Genomic DNA, 19405 nt, shown 5'->3' on the forward strand with positions numbered 1-19405 from the left:
TTAGTTTAAATAAGGGTTAAGTCACTTAACAATATATTTTTTCTCATTTACATGGTTGTCTATTGAACTGGATTATTGATGTGCATCACCTATATATATTTTTCAAATTTTTTACATGGTTGACCAACTGTTGACCCGATGACCTGCTATACAGGTCAATCTCTATTTGCACGGTTTTCCATTGAACTGGATGACTAATGTATTTTCTCTCATTTACATGGTTGCCCATTGAACTGAATTATTAATATACATAACCCACATACTTTTCTAATTTTTACATGGTTGACCAAATGTTGACATGATGACCTACAATAACTGGTTAATCTTTATTTTTATTTTTTGAGAAATTTATTAATTTCTGCTTCATCCTCTTTATCAATTTTCCATAAAAATTTGCAATATAAAAGCAACAATTGGAATCCTTTATGACCCGTACTGTAAGATTTCACTTTTCCTTTTGATCAATAATATCCCGTCTCAAAATATTTTAAAGTCTAGTATCACCCAAATATCTGAACTGACGACCTAGTATGACCCGGTTTATGGACGTTTGGGTCAATTTGAAAAGAAAGAAAATAGTTGCTGGAATTTTTACCGGACTTTTTGCCTGGAAAATTGATGAAGATGATGAAGATAACTTCTGGAAAAATAAAAAGTAAATATAGATTTTAACCAGTTATTGTAGGTTATTAGGTCAACATTTGGTCAACCAAGTAAAAAATAGAAAAGTATGTTGGTGATATATACTAATAATCTAGTTCAATGGGCAACCATGTAATGAGGGAAAGTAAATTAGTTATCCAGTTCAATGAGCAACCATGTAAATAGAGATTAACCTGTTATAGCAGGTCATCAGGTCAGCAGTTGGTCAACTATGTAAAAAATTAAAAAGTATATGGGTGATACACATTAATAATCCAGTTCAATGGGCAACCATGTAAATGAGAAAAAGTACATTGTTTATCTAGTGACTTAACCCTTTAAATAAAGGTTGTCATTAACAAAACATATTTTTTTTATCATAAAGTTTGAATTATGTAATGTTAAAAATATATTAAGAATTTAAGATACAAATTGACTTGCTAAGAACCGTTATTATCTATTAATAAAACTTTTGTAAGATATGAATTGCTCTATTAAAACCGTTGATATATATTTTTATGGTTTATCAACAAGTTTTATATATCGTGTAACCTGCTAAAAAAATATATTTTTCTTATAGTGATCAATTGATCATCCTTTGAAAGGTGGTATTAGACAAATCATCTACTGTCAGTTTGAATATTCCTGCAAGAGTCTATGCAAAGATGGGTGTGACAGTTACTGGTATCTGCTATATACATCCCTCCTGTAGAGTCATCGCATATCCAATCGGTTATTTTGTTATCTCTTGGATTTTTATATCTTTGAGTCAGTTAAATGTAGAATTGGATTAATTGGAAATGAACACGGAAGATATTTTTGAAAATTTGTGGAAGTTTTAAGTTATAAACTTGCCCATTTTTGCTTTAAGATTATACGGGCACCAAGGCCGACTCTAAGGAAATTTGGGTCTAGAACGAACTTGAAGAAAGACCCCTAAGCTAAGAACAACGAATTTGACCCGTGGACCTATGGTCTTAACCAACAATCCAAATGCTAAAAGTTTATTAATAAAGGTATAGACAATATATAAAATATAATATTTACAAATATATGTATATATAAAAATTGAAAATATGGGACCCTGCAAAATTGGACTTCGGGCGGTCGTCCACTTTGTCCTATGCCTAAGCCCACCATATCTACCAATATATATATATATATATAACAAGGTACTAAATTCTTTTATGGAGAAACAAAGACCGTTAGATGAGTTTATATTTTTGATTACAACCCTTAGATCTAAATAATTACACTACAAAATAAGTGACATTTAGTGACTGAAAAAAAGTGTCACTAAATTTGTATAATCAGTCACTAAATCCAATTTGGTCTTCTTCTTCTGAAAAAGAAAGTGTCACTAAAGGAACAGTAGCTAAAAGTCTATTATTACACTAAATTTCAGTCACAAAAGGTCAAATACTATAGTGTCTAAGTCTTTCAGTCACTAAATGTAGTTAAAACTCCTCCAATCAAAAGGCATTTAGTGACAATTACTTCAGTCACTAAAAGTCTTCTTCTACCCATTTCAAATTTCACTCTTCAATATTATATTGAGCCTCCAACTAGAAAAAATGAAAAGGAAACTGTTCACTCATAGTTAACAACAAATCAAACTATAGATATTGAATCTCCATCTAGATATACAATATGTAAACACAACAGATTGTATATCTAGTACCATTACCAAATTTAAGAGCAAATCAAGCTATATATAATAGTACAATTACCAAATTTAATATTAAGTAAACACAACATTAGTCTATCTACTTTGGATAATTTACACTTTTTTGTTTTTCATAACTAATTTAAAGTTTTCACCATTAATATTTAATCACTAATATTAAGAAAACACAATATTAGTCCTTGTATTTGAAATAATTAAATTTTATATATTTAATAAAGTATGTATATACGTAGGAAGCCATAGATCGATCGATCAGTGTAATGTTTAAACATAATGAACTAATATATATACTCATGCATGTATGAGTTTATATTGTAACCGTATTATTAAGTTATCAAATCGTTTACAATTATATTATATACATTAAAGGTCTTTTAGATTATCCGACTATTATTTAACTAATTTAGATAACTATTAATTTATTAATAAAAGAAAAAGCATGTCATTCACTATATATACTAGATACTAGATTAAACTCGTATGTTGTGCGGGATAATTGAAAACATAAATATAAAAACAATAATTGATAGTTACATTATTATTCATAGTTATGGTAATATAAAGAACTATCAGATTACGACTGATAAAAATAAAATAAAATTATAGTTTATGAATATATTATATACGCCAAGTATAAAAGCAAAACTAATTAAACATAAATATTTAAATCATAAAAATCTTTCTCATGATATATAATTATTAAATATAATATAATAAATACTTTTCAAAAAATAAACATAATATAATAAACAATCTTATCTGATAAAAGATAATTATCATTGAATTAATTAAAAAAAAAGTAGTATAATGTATATAATCTTTGTACTTATATATCAAATGGAAAATTAAATATTAATGATTAGGATTATGATTAATGATTATGATCAAAATTGATGATAAAGATTGTATACGGCAACATAGATGTAACAATTTAAATGAAAAATATGGCACCTCATTAAAAATCTAATGTGACAAAAAAAACTAAAAATGTCACCTATGAAACTATTATCTTTTAGTTACATAGAGAGATTGAATACATGATATATAATTATAAAAACATAATGAGTTTGAATTTTTCATTACAAGCCTTAAAATTTTTTATTAACTTAGTTTAATTTCGTACGCATATTTAAATTTCAATTCAAGAACATTTACCTTTTATATTTTGACAAAATATTACAAGGAAAAAATTAAAAAAAGAGTTATAAAATACGGAAAAATACTATAACAAAACACAAAAATATGGAAGTTAGATTGTCTAATTGATTATTGGAAGTTAGATTATTCGAACAAAACACATAAAATAAATATGTTATTTTATTAAATAGATACATAATGTAGTTTAAGATTTATAATCGGGTATTTGATTTTATATAAATAAAAAGATAATATGTTTTTTGAAATTTCATTTAAATCACAGGGTAGATTGAACTGAACCCTTTGATCTCGTGTACTGAATTGGTACCTATGAAACCTCAATGTTGAGTTTTTTTGCATCGATGATTAGCTATCATCATCAGTCTTATTCACGACAAGAATTGAACATGTGACCTTCAAGACAACAGACTCTCAATGATGTCATGGTGGCCAACCCACCTAATTGAGTTGGTTTGAAATTTAATTATAGTAGATAAAGTGTTTTGTTTATATTTACTTTTATATCGTCATTATACAAATATATAACAACCATATTATAGAAAACAACTACACTAAAGAGCAATTTTGAATATTACTATATTCACTAGTATTAGATGTATTAACATTACATTGTCATTATACATAAATTTATATATCTTACTAGTCATTTTTGATGCAAATATGTAACACCCCGAGCTAGGCTCAGAATGCTACCGAAAAGATATAGCATATGCATGGAATTATCGTAGAACATGAACTATATGGAAAAGAAGGGATTCGGAGAATCCAACCTCAACAATCAAGCACAAAATGCAGTGGGGAAAATGAATCCTGGATCGATGTAAGTCAAAGCCCAAGCACAGGCATCAATCAATCAAACATCATGGCATGCACTCACTTGAGAACCTGAAAAGTATACTAAACAAAGTAAACACTAGGTTGGTGAGTTTGTAGTAATGGTTCACAAATAACCATCGACAAATATCACAATAAGTAAGGTAAGTAAAGGCTTACAAGTAACCTTTACAAGGCTCAACATCAACCAAGATAGGTAACTGAAAGTAAAACCCATGACATAGCAAGCCAATAATGTATCAACAAGAATGAGTGATGCGTGTCACACTTATGCATGAGTAATATCAACATCAAAGAGTATGCATAGCAATAAGGAATGCACAAAGTATGTATGTATGCGACATGATCAAGCAATGCATGAGTGTAAATCGTGTGTCTCTCAACCATCATCAAAATGTGCAAGTCCCCCGGGGAGCGTACGGCCTCACACACGCTTCCCATACAAAAGGGGTGCGTACGTTCTCGCTCACGTTTCCCATTAGCTTGGGGGCACTTGCGTCTCATCAATAACCATATCAATACGTATACGTGTTTACGATCCCGTGGAGCGAATGGCCTCGCACACGTTTCCCATACAAAAGGGGTGCGAACGTTCCCGCTCACGTTTCCCATTAGCGTGGGGATACGTACGTCTCATCCATAACCAACAATGCATGTTACCTCAATGACAAACTCATCAATCATCAACCAACCAAAGCTATACGCACATACACCACATCTCAAACCCTTTGAAGGTATAACCGACTTCCATGTATGTACATCTATCCTAATCAATCACAATCATATGCGTAATCAACCAAACGTGTCAATCAATCCATTATTCAATCAATTAAGACCACCCATCAATCAAACAATCAATCAAGACTATCCATCAATCAAACAATCAATCAAGGCTATCCATCAATCCAACGATCAATCAAAACTACCCATCATTTAATCAAATAATAAGTCGCCATTCAAATTAATCAAACATGCAAACACGTATGTGTACACTTTTCAGCCCGAATCTCAATTGAGTAGGGAGCTACGGAACTCACCTGACGCGTGCAATATAATCCCAAGATGAAAGAAAGTAGAATCAACGTCCACGATGGCTAGCGGAAACATATCATACATGTATCACATTAATCCTAAAGCATATCAAGAGGTGAGGTCCTATCAATATTGACCTAATACTACTATAAAAGCTTTACTATGTCCATTTTATAAGGTTTTGATCCAACCAAGGTGGAATCGTTACGTTTTGTTTCAAAATGACCTTCAGGACTTGACCACTGTTGCTTTATCAACACTTTCGATTTGTTCAAACTATGTTCTGAACATAGAGGCCTATACTATTGGAAAGTAGACTTATTTACGTTTTTATGGCCGCTTGAATCGTCAAAAATGGACTTACGGTTCAAAAGTTATAACCATCACAAAAACTGAGTTTTCTGGGGTAAAATATGCGGCACATGAAATACATATGCGGCGCATATCGGGTCTGTTCTTTAGAAAAACGGGTTTAAACATCAAAATTGACCTATCTAAACCCCCAATCAAAGCCCCAACTCATAACACAACATATTACTAGTATAAACAAGCTATAATATCAACTTTAAACCAAAACCCACTTCCAAAATCAAAAACCCCTTTTTGAAAACCTAATTTAACTAGTTATTAACCAAACTAAAAGATTTAGCCATTAATCAACAAGATCTAACTATGGGTTACCTTTAACAACATAAATTAAACATTTTAAGAGTGAAATCACTTACTAATTCGTCCTACAAGTATGAAATCCGAATTTGAGACAAAGAAAGGATGAATGGCGACTTTTTCTTGCAATTCTTGAAGATTATCATTATTATTACTAGATTTACAAGTTAATTTCCTTACCCACTTGATGATAAATCAGAAAATTTGAAGAAGAAAAGAGTAAGAAGAAGATGATGATGAAGTTCTTGGAATCTAGAGAGAAGGAAGAGAAATGGAAGTGTAGAGAGAGAAAGTGGAGTGTAAGAATGAGAGAAAGAAATGGTGGGAGGGAGGTTTTTTTCCCCACGAACACCCTCGCGACTAATTCCAGTTTCTCTCGATAATTTATTCATTTAGTTAAAACTATTAACTCAAGTATTGTTCAAATATTTCATTGACACAATATTGCGTATTTTTACATTACGCTCCAAATGACTATTCACATGCCTACCTTTTCATTACAAGAGTTATTTACTTGAATTTGACTAATTTTAAATTTATCAGTTTGCTAGCGTTGACCGGTCAAAATGGCGGGTGTTACAAAATAAAACTTTAAATAACAATACAATTGCATTTTAACATGTTTTATCTATAATTAATAATTATGTTATTCTTAAAACTTACTGTGTTTATTTCGCGTATTTATATTGTCTCGCGTAATATACAGAAAATATAACTTTACTTTTATATATACAAAAATACGTTTTTCTTAAATAATTATTAACCAATTGAAATGTTTTATTTCATTTAATTAACATTTGCTTATGTTGTTGATCCTATCAAATTGAAAAACTTATTACTTGACATTTTTTAATAAGTTATTCATTATATGTTTTTCCTAATAAATCTAGAAGTTGAAATTTAGGGTCTCTTATAAGATTATATTATTAATTTTCAAATCTTAATTATTGTATTATAATTTGCTTTTACATAAGTTATGTTAATTAAAGTAAATATTAAAAGTTTAAGATTTTAATTTCCTAAATATTTTAGTTTTTAAATTTGTTACATAAACCCAATATTTGTTTCAAATATTATTAATATTAATAATAAAATTCAACCATGATTTTAAAGAAATATTTTGAAAATTTCTAAAAATTTAACTATAAGTACATAATCCGAAACCTCAATATATTGATGTGAAATTAATTTTAAAAATTTCAAAAGGTAATTATAAACACAAAAAGTAAATTTTCAAAAGGTGAGCTACTGGCAAGGTCTTAAACCTTAAGGAAATCCATCATGGTATAAATCACACTTCCGAAGTTTGTATGAGTGGATAATTAAGAGGTTTTTCAATAATATTGGGTTTCATCTCAGACATGCGTGGTTCAAATGCTAATTACTTTTGTTTTGTTAACTTTTCTTTATATGTGCATTTATATAAATATTAAACTAAGTGAAAAATGACTAATAAGTTACACTAATTAAAGAGAAGTCAAATCCATATAGAGCTCTTATTTATATTCCGCTAAACAAATCTGTTTATATTGAATTTCAAACTATCACTTGACACAATAATTTGAAGTGTTACTAATTGTTTATAGAAACATAAAATCATGAAATTTTATGTTTTTTTTCTATATAAAGACATACATACATTAACAGCAAGATACTAATTAATTTACAACTTTGGCACCATGATATTAATTAATCTATTTTCAACATCTTTTATATATGGTTGTCAATATATGATATTGTGAAACGATAACTTGTCACTAATTAAATATGTTATTTCGCGTATTATGCGGGACAATAAACTAGTTATTTATAATAATAGAAAGTAGAATGTATAAATGCGTAAGTTGCAGACCGGAAGAAAGAAGACTATTATCAAATCTGTCCAATTGTAGCCTACAATAGGGAAACGATAACGGCAAAGCAGGTTCTGGTCCTAAGGAGAACATAATCTTTTCTGGTAACATCTCTACTCTTAATATCCCTCGTAGATGTGTCAAGGTTACTAGTGTTGCTAGCGCTAACCCGGATAAGGTTTTTTTTGACTTAATACACAAAAATAACTGTCAATTACTTATATTTTACTTAATATATACAGAGATTCTTAATGCATTCAGTCACTTAATACACTAACACTTAATGACTAAAAAAAGAAACGGGCCCTAAGGTTCCTGAAACCATTCCCCTAATAGGCCAGAGTATGATAGAGGAAGGGTTGGTCGGTCTGCTTCTGTGGATGCCAAAGATCTTTTCCTGGCTAACGATTTCTTCAAGTGCAGATTTTGTGCTTCCAAATCCCTGTGCCATTCGTTCGTGCCAGATGAACGAATGGTATGGGTGAAAATTTCGGGCGTTTCCTTAGGTGCGTGGCAAAAAGAAACTGTACAGGAGATCATAAGTCATTGGGGTCGCTGTGTTTTTTACATTAATGATTGGGAGGAATCCGTCCCTTTGTGCAAGGTCTGTGTCCTAACAAAATCGTCTAAGTACATCTTTGAAGAACTTTCTATCATTGTGGATGACAAACTTGTGGACATATGGTTGAAAGAGTTCGATATGTGGGAGCCAAATCCTATGAAACTTTGCTATGAAAATTCATCTCCACGTGACTCATCTAATTCTGAAAATTCATTTGATCATAGTTGCTCTTTTGATGAAAGACATTCAGCATAGTGAACAATATGAGTCAAATCTATGTCGTGATCATTCAGAGGTCATTGCTGGTAACATAGAAACTACACATGGAGGTTTTACTTCATGTGGAAAAAATAATTCTCCTGCAGATAATATTTCGGACATTCAATCACAAGTTCAGACCCCAAAGGTGGATGATGATCCATGTGAAGTGATAGATACTGATAACATAGAAATTACACATGGAGGCTGTGAAAAATCTAATCCTCCTGTTGATAATATTCCCATTGATGAGGTTAATATGGAGAAAAAGCAAGACAACATTGATAACTTTTTGGTCATTCAATCATCGGTTCAGAGCCTAAAGGTGGATGACGATCCATTTAAAGTGATGGATTCTATTGAGAAATCGACCAAAAGGAGTAATAAGAGTTTGCACCATACTAAAGTTACTGATGTAATTAACATTACATTAGAGCAAGTAGAAACAGTGGATAAACATGAAACTTTGAAGAATCGTTACGAAAGTAAAGAGCTTCAGACAAGCTCGACTGGAACAAGTAGATCTGTACCTCCTGGTTTTAGCTCATTCGCAGAAAACATTAAAAAGCTCAAAGTGGCAATGATTGGTCAACAAAGCAAGTCGGGTGACTCGGTTTCTCAGAACAACCACACTTCAGAAGATGATTTACGAAGGATTTCTTTTCTTGGTAATGTTTTTGGGTTGGAAATGCCTGACTCTTTGATTGAGGTTAATAGACTACTTCATAGGATGAGTGATTACAAAGTGATTCAATGAATGTTTTATCCTACAACATTTGTGGATAATTCAAGAAACTTTTTTGTCCTCTGCCGACCTTTTTGTAATTTGCTCGTTGTGGGGTAATTCAAGATTTGAGTACGTCATTACGTTGGCGTCTGGCCATTCAGGAGGCATTCTTTCGATTTGGGATCCTAATAAATTTGTTAAAAAAGGAGTTTTATCTTTTGATCATGTGCTTATAGTAGAAGGAAGATGGCTTGATATTAATCATGACGTATTCATGATTAATATTTATGCCCCCAAGAGGAAGATGGTAAAAGTGTCTTGTGGGGTTTTCTTACTGATTTTATGTCCAAAAATAAAGGTCATCATATTTTGTTTGGCGATTTTAATTCTGTTACGAATGCTAACGAAAGGTTTGGATCCCAATTCTCTCTCGTCAATGCTGCTTCTTTTAATGATTTCATTGCTACAAATAGTCTTTTGGATGTTCCCATGGGTGGGTATAGATATACTCGTGTTGATAAACGTTGCTTGAAAGGTAGTCGATCGGATAGATTCTTGGTTTCTGAATCGGTTTGGAATTCTTTTGGCCTTATGTCGGCCTTGGCTTTGGATAGAACTTCCTCTGATCATCACCCTATTCTGTTACGTCGATTTTTGGCAGACTATGGTCCTATCCCTTTTAAAGTTTATCATTCTTGGTTCGGGATTGAGGGTTTCGATGATATGGTTAGACAATTCTGGAATCATGGTGATTGTAACAGGTCTACATCTACATCTGACCTTATTAACCTAAAGAATAAACTTCAAGGTCTTAAAAAAGTGATTCGTTGTTGGAACCAAAATAGAAGATCCGATAAAGATGCCATTGAAAACCTTGTGCTCGAGGTCCGTAACATTGATCAACAGGTGGACAAAGGAATGGCGAATCGTGAAGCCGGAACTCAACGAAATAATCTCATTAACGAGATTTATATTCATGAAAAGCGCCAAAAGGAAGATGCTATATAAAAATCCAGAATTAAATGGAATATTGAGGCGGATGAAAACACTAAATTCTTTCATGGCATCATAAATAAAAAAAGAAAACAACTCATGGTTCATGGTATCAAATCGAATGGCACTTGGATAGAAGACACCGCATCTGTGAAACAGGTTTTTCTAGATCACTATACTAATAAATTTGCTAAGGTTCCTTGTATTCCATACAATTCCCGCAGCCACATGTACGTTTAAACGAGTTCCTCTTGTTCATTTGGAGATGCTGGAAGATAAGGTATCCATGGATGAAATTAAAGACGCGATTTGGAGTTGTGGAAGTAACAAGTCACCGGGACCCGATGGATTTACATTTGGTTTTGTCAAAAGGTATTGGGATGTCATGCAAAATGATATTATTATATATATATGGCTATTAAAAATATAGTTTTCAAGTATTAATTTTGACCATTTAAATTTAAATTAAAATTAAAAACAATCTAAGTCATTAAAATACAAAGTACGTCAAACTAAAACTCATATAAACATGGAAAGTGTTAATCATCATTTCAAAATATTTGTAACAATACAATTAAATGGTTAATACAACCAAAATAAACATGAGCCTATATAACTTTTTGAAAAAAATGTCTATACATAGCAACCTTTGTTATAAATGTTAAATTTCAAAATCTCAAACCCATGTAATACGCAGGGCATAAACATACATGTTAAATTTATTATATACTTGATTGAAAGCAAATTTAAAATTTTTTCATATAAGCTCTATAAAAGAAAACGTAATTAATGATAATTGATATTTTTTAAATGGTAAAAGATTTATTGTATGACACTATAAAAAGCACCAAGTTTTTCTTCTCATGTTCATTTAACATATTTTTCAACCATGAAGAGTGAAGACTAACTTATTATTTTATTAGCTCATATCTTTACATATGATGTTATTGTATATTATATTATAAATATGTTGTTATTCATGTTTTTTTAGGACTTTGAAGACACTGAACAATGAAATCGCATGATGTTGTTGATATCAAGGATTCGGCGGATGAAAAGGTAACTTTATCTAAACAAATTAATAAAAAATATATTTTGTGACTCTTTTATTCTCATTTTTCTTTGTAGGATGAGGTTGATGGTGATATACTTTTGGTTGAAGTTAAATTTGTAGACATTCATAAGATGAATAAGCAAATATGTATTCAAAATTATTATATACATCTAATATTGTAAATACATTTACTTCAAAGAGTGTCTAACTCTTTTTTATCTCATTTTCTTTTTACAAGAAAATTTCGATTAAGATACATTTTAGATGATGATAAAGCTATCCCATTTATCAAACATAAAAACATGAATCAAGTAAAGTTCAACATAAATATGTGTTGCCTAATCGATAAAAACTAACCTATTATTTTTCATGTTATTTAATAAAGTTTGTTATTTTTTATTTCACATGTTAATGATTTAAATCTTTTTGTTATCAATTGTTAGAAGTTTTGATGTTTTAAAATGTTAATTTCTTATATTCTCATGTTTATTGTTTCATTTATTTTATAGATTATTTGTTTCATTTATAGGCGCATTTAATTACAAGGACATTAAATTACTTAAGACTTAAATTTGTTAAGTAAAACAAAATTGTAAAAATACAAAAAGAAAAATTCAATACAGCGACATACATTCATTCGAGTTGCTTAGAATGTTTTCATATGTAATTGTTAGTTTTTAGTTTGAAGTATTTTTAAAAGAATTTATCATGTAAAAGAATAAATAAATAAGAAACTAATTAGTGTTTGGAAAAAGAAAAAAAAAAGTTAATAAAATGCATACCTCTTCATTGTTACAATTTGACCATATTTAATAATTACACGGATTGTAATGAAAAGATAGTTTTTAATTGAAATACATACTTACTAACTGTAAAAAACCTTACTAATTTATAGCTAAATAAAAATAACAATTCGGTCAAAGAAAATAAATAAATTATCACTATTTAAAAAAAAGTATTTTTGATTGAAGAAGATTTATGATAAAATTTTAAATATATTTATCTATTTAATAAAAAATAAATAAATAAATTTAGAAAAAAATTTAGATTAATTAGGGGATGAATTAGCCCTAAAAAGGAGGGGGGGGGGGGGGGGTTAGGGTGTCAGTTGTATCCTCATCCTCCCCTTTTAGCTATAATATAAATATGTATATTTGAGAAAACTATTTTTGATAAAAATAGATAGGTACAACACGAAATATCAAAACTGAAATTTGATAGTAAAAGTCAACTTCAATTTTATTTTACAATAGATAACGACGTTATTTAATACACTTTTTTAATTGTGGTAGTTACCAAAGTTAAATGCATGTTTAGTGACTGTAGTTAAAATAGTCATACTTGATAATTAGGCCATCTAAATTCACAACCAAATTAATCTTAGCTTAGCTCTTTAAACATCTAATAAATAATGTTGTAATGACAGTCACTTTGAACTTACAGGAGCACAAGTATTTCACGAGGGTGGTGATTCTTTAATGAAAAGTTTTTATGCATTCAAAGAAACATAAAGTAAAATTACAAATATATCTTCACATCTTGATTTACCTTTCTGTTGACTTAAATCTCCAACTACCCCAAACTAACCCCCCCCCCCCCCAAACATATCCTTCGCATGTTCATGCTCATCGACAAAAAACAAATTACACAGTTGTTACAAATATATCCTCACATCTTTAAGTATTCTTTTCTATATAATTTTAAAAATATTTAAATTAGTAAATAATTAAGAGAGTTGGTTTGTAAATATATAGTAAATATTTTAAGGATATTTTGGGTAAGAGGGGTGTAAGTTGAATTGTATTGAAAGTTAAAGATATTTTGGGTATTTTAAAATACGCAGTTGAAAAGATGTAATAGTCATTTGTTTTATAAGAGAGTAACAATAACCCGATCAACGACCGGGAATAGATTTAGTTTGTTTGGCTGTTAGTGAATTCTTTGAGACTGCTGAATTGCCAATTGGATGTAATGCTTCATTCATCACTTTAATCTCCAAAGTAGAGTTCCCTTTATTGGTTAATGATTATAGGCCCATCAGCCTCATTGGTATAATCTACAAGATTATATCTAAAATTCTGGCCAACAGGATTGCACAATTCATTGATGATATTGTTGATCTAGTCTGACACAGACGGAATAAAGATAAACAATTGATTATGTTGATTCTACGAATACCCAGAAACAATTCTTCTAAAGTTCGTTGATTCTAAAAAAAATACCAAAATTTAGGGTTTTTCACACAAACACGCTCAAGTGTAAGAGGAAAAAAATGAATTTTTGATTCAACATAAACTGATCACTTTCCCATGTTCTGATACATATAAATAGTGTTGCAAATTTCGAATGGGACTCAAAACATAAGTGGGCCGAAAGTTATAACAAAAAGAAAATCTAAAAAACCCGAAAAAACATATAAAATGGTCCAAAACTCATAGAAAAAGGCCGTTTCGGGGCTCGAAGGTCAACCAAACCGCCTGTGGCCATTTGCAGCTTGATGCATCTTGTTTCTGCGGTCGTTTTGACTGGTCATACGCCCAAAATGGAGTCCTCTAGCAAAAGTTATGCCCATTTTTGTGGAGGCGTAGCCCTCAAAAGTTATGCCCATTTTTGTGGAGGCATCTTTTTGCCTTGATTTTCTAAAAACAAAAGAGCCTGATTTTCAATAGTTGGGCTTAGGCCTGCATCATTCCCTCCTGGGTAGACAAAATTCGCCCTCGAATTCACATCAACATCATCAACGGAAGATTCACCATGATAAGGCAGCAAATGCTTCACATTAAACACGTCTGAACAACGAATATGGCTAGGCAGCTTTAGACGATAAGCATTGGGATTAATCTTCTGCACAATTTCAACAGGTCCAATCTTTTTGGCTGAAAGCTTGTTGTACTCTCCAACTGAAAAGCGATCTTTAGTTAAAACAGCCAAACAAAATCACCTTCCTCAAAATCAACATGCCTACGCTTTTGATCTGCAATCTGTTTGTACTTTGCATTGGCTTTATTCAAATTGTCATGAACAGTCTTGTGAACTTCATGAAACCCTTCTACAAAATCTTGGACCTTCTTGGGAATAGAGCCAGAAACAGGAAGTGACATCAAATCAAGTGGTCCTCTGGGCTGAGATGAATAAACGACCTAAAATGGACTGAAACCAGTACTTCGATTCATAGCATGATTATGAGCGAACTCAGCTTGACACAACTTTTGATCCCATGCCTTGACATGATCACCAACTAAACACCTCAATAAATTACCAAGTGAGCGATTAACAACTTCGGTTTGCCCATCAGTCTGTGGGTGATAAGCACTACTGAACTTGAGCTGAGTATTCACCATCCTCCATAAACTACACCAAAAGTGACTCAAAAACCGGGTATCCCGATCAGAAACAATAGAAGTAGGCAAAGCATGCAATCGATACACATCACGAAAGAAAAGTTGTGCAACATTCACAGCATCAGTTGTCTTCTTGCAAGGAATAAAATGAACCATCTTTGAAAACTGATCAACAACAACAAATATAGAATCATTACCTCTCTGAGTACGAGGTAACCCCAATACAAAATCCATGCTAACACGACACCGTTTGACATAACGGTCAACTTCTTTTCTTATAGTAGGCCAAAAATAAGAAACTTATACCAATTGTAAAGTACGATCACGACCAACATGTCCTTCACCATGTAACTGCTTAATGATCTTCAAACGAAGACTAGAATCAGGAATACATAATTGATCACTTTCTTGCGGTCGTTTCTGCCCTTCTTTGTGGAGGTAGAGGCCTCTAGCAAAAGTTATGCCCTTCTTTTTGTCTTGATTTTCTAAAAACAAAAGGGCCTGATTTTCAATAGTTGGGCTTGGGCCTGCATCACAGTCTAATCCGCTTTTACTAAAAATAGGCAAATTCTTGATGGTCCCATGATACTGAATGAGTTGTTTCATTCTTTCAAGAAAAAAAAAGGAAAACAATGTTGCTCAAAGTGGATTTTGCTAAAGCCTACGATACTTTGAGTTGGGTACCTGTTCACTATCCTTCAATTCATGGGATTTTGTGACAAGTGTATTCTATGGATAAAAGCCTGTTTGCAGTCTACCCGTGCTTCTGTGATTATTAATGGTAGTCCCACGAAAGAGTTTTCTTTGGAACGTGGACTTCGCCAAGGTGATCCTCTTGCTCCCTTTCTCTTTATTATTGCCATGGAAGGATTCCATGTAGCCATGGAAGATGCGATTGAAGCCAGTCTTTTCAATGGTCTTACTATTGGCGATTTATCTCTATCTCATTTGATATATGCTGATGATGTTATACTCATGGGGGAGTGGTCAAGAAATAACTTTCTTAAAGCTATAGATATTTTTAATTGTTTTTATCTTGCTTCTGGGCTTCAGATTAATGTTATGAAATCTAAGCTATATGGCATTGGAGTCTCGGGGTCGGAAATTGATACCCTCGCCAGTTTGGCAGGTTGTAAAGGAGATTGCTTTCCTTTCATCTATTTGGGTGTTCCAATCGGAGCTAATATGAACAAGATTAAATCATGGCAACCTGTGGTCGACAAGTTCTCTAAAAGATTGTCTAAATGGAGAGCTAAAATGCTATCTTTTGGGGGATGTTCTATAGATCTTATCACTTATGTTCTTGGGTCTCTTTCTACATACTATATGTCTCTGTTTCGTATGCCCGTTGCTGACTTGCTGTGTGTAATACCTTGAAAAAAATGCGTGCTAATTTTTTCTGGGGAGGTGACTCCGAGGATTCCAAGATTCATTGGGTTAAATAGGATTTGGTTATTGCAAGTAAAGAAAAAGGGGGTCTTGGCTTTGGGAGCCTTAGCTCGTTCAACATGGCTCTTCTTTATAAATGGAAATGGAGATTTCTCTCTAGGCCTCATGCCTTATAGGTGAAAGTTTTATCAAAGCTTTACCCAGAATCGTCTTCCACTTGCATTTCCAGAATGGATGTCAAGAGTCGTGCATCAGGTACTTGGCATTCTATTTTGAAACTTGTCCATGACTTACACATTTCAGGAACAATTCCGGTGACTTCAATTAAAAGAAAAATCGGTAATGGGATGGAAATTTCATTTTGGCATGATATTTGGTTGAACAATTCTCCCCTCACAATTCAATATCCTCGTCTTTATGAGTTAGAGTCACAAAATAATATCAAGTTAGGTGAAACTTGGAATGGTTTAGTTGCACATTGGAGATGGCGTCGAAGTATAAGGGGAGGTATTGAAGAAGTGCAGATGAACCACCTTTATGATATTATTAGACAAGTGACCATAACGACTACTTCAGACCAATGGAGGTGGTATCTTGACGATATGCCCGAGTTATGTGTTAAGGGGTTGAGATCTCATATGGATCAGGTATCTTTACCTTCCCATTATTTGGCTACTTGCTCGAATAATATTGTACCAAGGAAAATTAATATTCATGCATAGAGGGTGATTAAAGATCGCATTCCTACTCGGTTTAATCTTTGATTTAGGGGGGTACACCATAACTCGTTGGTTTGTCCTAGTTGTGGGAATGGCATTGAAACAACATTCCATACTATCTCGGATTGTTATTTAGCTAAGAAGGTGTGGAGCTCTATTTGTAAGTGGCTTGACATGGATCTTCCTTTTCATTTTTATCCTGTTGACTTTCTTCATTTTGTGGAAAACATGAATAAGACAAAGATGGTTAAGGATATTGTGCTAACCATCACCTTTACCGTTTGGTGGGAGCTTTGGAAGTTTAGAAATGATGCTATTTTTAATCCGTCTAAGAAAAGGGATTTTATGCTGGTTAATGCCATCATCAACTTCTCTTACTTGTGGTTTCGATATAGACAAGCGAAGACTAGCATCAGTTGGGACGGGTGGATTAAAAATCCAATTCTAAGCTTTTAGTTTTCTTGATTGCTTGTGTTATTTTGTTTGTTGAGTTTTAATTTTGCTAGTTGACTCTCATTAGCGGTTCTTGTTTTGGGATCGCATCAATTAGATGTATTCTCTTGTATCGTGGCCTCTAGTATTGTGCTAGTTGGTTGTGTTCTATTAAATATAGATACAAATCTTTTGCCGTTCAAAAAAAAAAAATATAATATGCAAGAGAAATCAAACTTTGTGTGTCTTTTGAGAAGTATAAAAACTAACTTTATCATAAGGTGCAACAGCTCCTTGCTGTTTGGTTAGACATGTGCCTTTAATCTGATAGTTTCTCAGCCTCCTTATGAATTTTGCCTTTAATCCGTTTACCCTTAAAGTTCTTCTAACATTTCATATGATACGAACTAGGAATAAAAAACACTTTGAACCTTTGGTGATCTGTTTTCATTGTAGAAAATTCATTTTGCCCGTTTGAGCCATCATGACATTAGCCAAATGAGCACATTTTTAACTAAAAGGATGAATAACCACACATGAGCATATTGATGATTTACCTTGTGATATCTTTTGCGTTTAAATTCCAATCTGTAGTCAGAGAAATATAGAAATATTTGGGAACTTTCTTGCATTCAAGGGTGAATTATACAACAACGGAAAGACGTATGAGTGTCACAAGAGGGTAGAAATTGAAAACATTTAACAGTTTGATACCTGTCTTTGCTTAGTCTGGTGTAAGATGATTGCACAAAGAGACAACACATGATCTTCCAATCCCAAAACTTCCAACTTATAATTTTTACCTCCCTTTTGGATATATTCTTTTTTGTTCATCGCTAAAAAACTCAAAGATAAAAGAAACTAAATCCTACAAATTCTTAAATTCAGTTTAATCTAAAACTGAGTTAGGAGCATATTAATTAGTCTGCATTTAAAATGCAATTTCATGCCATTTATGTTTGGGTCGATATGAGTTGTAATTCATTTCTAACAGGTTGAGTGGTCTAAATTCTAAAAGTCACAATAGCATGTTCAAATGGGTTCTACACTTCACCAAACTCTGATCTTCTGTCTTCTATTTTCTTGGAGCACAAAAATCATCGTCACAAACACCATGAATTTGTTCCCCAATATCATTACCAACTCTACACTGCATAAGCAATATACTACTGCCCACAATATGTTGCACAACTCTAATATGAAAACTCATCATTTCAGCTCCCATTTTGTTTTTGAGTCCTCAAATCAAAAGACTTGCAATCTTTGAATTTCATGGTACTATATTTTTAAGACACTTAGTTTTAACAAATCATCTTATTGGCTTTTCGGCCTTTTCCTATCCACTAAGCATCCCATTCCCATTAATCATGTCCAATATCTTCTTTAATATCATCAAGATTAGGCACTTCAATCCCGCTTAGAATGTCCACAGTAGCCTGCCATCCAGTAGGTCACCTCGAGGATCCAGATACCATTCACTATCAAATCCTAATACTTACACTCCATTCTTAAGTTTTTTTTTAAAGGATAGAAAAAAAAGGATAAGAAACTTTCTATTTTGCATTCTTGAGTTTTTTTAAAAAAAAGAAAAGAAAGGGAAAGAAAAGAAAACCAAGGCTTTTTTTATGTGAAAACTTTCCTCCCATTTTTAGATAGAATTGGATGGAAAGTTTATAACTTATGTGTAAAATTACTAATTTATCCTTACCAACTAATAACAACTCTATAAAGAAAAAAGATATAATTGTAAAGTTGTAACTTTTTTTCCTTTCTTTTCTTTTATATTAAACTCAAGAACACTATTAACTTTGTATTTTCTTTTCTTTTCATTAGTTTTCCATGTAACTCAAGAATGTCATTTTGATATATAACTTTTTTTCTTTTCTTTCCCTATCCAATCTTCTCCTTTCTTATCCTTAAAAAAAACTCGAGAATACAATGTTAATGATACTTTTTGTTTTTGTTTTTTTTATAATAATAATAGGACTTTTGAAAAAAAAAAAAACCGGAAAACACCAAAACAGTTGCATCCATGGATCGATATACCTTGGGGGCAGT

This window comes from Erigeron canadensis, chromosome 1 (genome assembly GCF_010389155.1).
Source record: "Erigeron canadensis isolate Cc75 chromosome 1, C_canadensis_v1, whole genome shotgun sequence".
In the NCBI taxonomy this organism is placed as follows: Eukaryota; Viridiplantae; Streptophyta; class Magnoliopsida; order Asterales; family Asteraceae; genus Erigeron; species Erigeron canadensis.